Here is a 2,286-nt window from a genome sequence, read left to right on the forward strand (position 1 = left end):
AAAAAAAAAAAAAAAAAAAAAAAAAGTTATATGAGGTGTGCCTACCTCTCCTGCCTCCCCTTTCACTCTTCTATCTCTTTTACCTATTCCACCTCTGCCACCACTAAGACAGCAAAACCAACCCCTCCTGTTCCTCCTCCTTCTCAACTTACTCAACATGAAGATGATGAGATAAGACTTTTATGATGATCCACTTCCACTTAATAAATAGTAAATAGTAAACAAATTGTCTCTGTCTTATAACTTTCTTAATAACATTTCTTTTTTTTAGCTACTTTCTAGTAGCTTTCTTCTCCTGCTCTCTCCTCTTGTTCTCTTCTTTTCTCCTCTATATATAATATATACATATACAGTATATAATACATGTAATGTACAAAATATGCATTAATAGACTGTTTATGTTATTGGTAAGGATTTGAGTCAGCAGTAGGCTGTTAGTAGTTAAGTTCTTGGGGAATCAAAAGTTATATGCAGATTTTTGACTGTGTGAGTGTCAGTGCTCCTGACCGCTACATTGTTCAAGGGTCAACTGTATTCTATAGCTGTCACCATATTCTCAAAGTTGTCCAAGGGCCAAAAGAGGCTAAGATTTGCCCAGAATGAACTACAGATAATGTGCTAAGCTGAAGGAAACCTAATAATTATGTAGTGGCTTTGTGACCACTGCCCTAGATGCCCTTTGTGAAAAAGCCTAATTCTTTGGTTTAAGCATCTGACTTTCTCTTCTCACTTTCATTTTTCCTCATCTAACTTCCTTGGTTTATTCTCTATCATATTTCACCTGTCTCCTTCCTTCATTTGGAGTTGTCTTCTCTTTCTTGTCCTTCTCCGTATCTCTCTTCTTCTTTCTTTAATGCAATAGATAACCAGAGGAGTTTGACTTATAGTGGTGAGGTGGTCAGGTAGGTGAGAACATCTCCAATTGATTCCTCTTTCATCTTTTCCCACCATTCTAAATAGTGAATATAAGATATTAGAATTAAATAGGTAAAGTCATTTTGAAAGAGTCCGCATAGTTTCCTCTCAAGCCATGTAACATCTGACTATAATATATTATAAAGCATAGTGTTAAACACCCCAGGAGGATATGCTAACATCTTTCAGAAATTAAGGGGAAATACTATGAATACTGTGAATAAATAGCCATAAAGGCTGGTTAAATCTTGTTACTTAAAGAACTATTTAAAAAATAATGCTACTTATATAACCAAAGTGAATCTCCTTTTTCTGAAAATCAAATAATTATGCACAGCAAGGGCAAACATCTTGGCTTTTGCTAACTACAGAATTTTTTGACAAAATAGCTTTTTATGTTTTCAGAGTGCTGGTTGTTTTAAAGTTGTTTCCAAGATTGCATGCCCAAAGATCATCATCTTTCTTTCTTTTTTTTTTTTTTTAGTAGTTTCAACTGAAAGATCAGTTTTCAATCTTTCACATTTAAAAAAATGATGTAATGCTTCCTTGATTATTTCAGCAGAACATAGAATCAAAATAACACAGTTTAGAGTTCTCAGATACTTTCTTTTTAATCTTCTTTAGGAACATATTTCATAATGAATTCAGGCCTAAAATGTGATCCTGGTTTTCATCAGATTTCAAAAGTCCTATTCTCAGCTAAAATGAGGTAGGGAGTCAAATGACTTTTGGCTTTTTAATTTAGTGTTCATGGTTTCACACAGTTTTAATATGTTTGAGGACCAGATTTCATTTTGAGGAGAAGGGTTTAAAGCCCCAGTAATCCAACATAGCCCTGTGAGTTGCACTTTCTCCAATGGAGGCTATAATATTTTTATATCTTTTAGAAAGATTCATGGGTCTTATGGATAAATCCATCAATGTATTTGGGACAAAATTGGTCGTTAAAACATATACATGTTATTTTTCTCCCTATTTAAAACTCCAAAGATGCCTGTATCAGTTGTTTATCACTGCACAACACACCACCACTGTTTTTATGTTTTTAGAACACAAAACTATTTTCTCACGATACTGTGGGTTGAGCTCAGCGAGCCGGTTGGTCTGCTTGTCTCCCCGGGTCACTCTTGTGACTATAGTCATTTCAAGGTCGACTGAGGTTGGGTGGACTAGACAGCCTCCCAGGGAGCTGATGCTATTTGTTGATCATGGTGCTCTGGTTCTCCTCCAAATGGCACTTATCTCCTAGTTGGCTAGACTAATTTTTTTTTTTTTTTTTTGAGACGGAGTCTCGCTCTGTCGCCCAGGCTGGAGTGCAGTGGCCGGATCTCAGCTCACTGCAAGCTCCGCCTCCCGGGTTTACGCCATTCT

The sequence above is a fragment of the Rhinopithecus bieti genome, unplaced genomic scaffold, assembly GCF_001698545.2.
Source record: "Rhinopithecus bieti isolate Rb0 unplaced genomic scaffold, ASM169854v2 scaffold_15133, whole genome shotgun sequence".
In the NCBI taxonomy this organism is placed as follows: domain Eukaryota; kingdom Metazoa; phylum Chordata; class Mammalia; order Primates; family Cercopithecidae; genus Rhinopithecus; species Rhinopithecus bieti.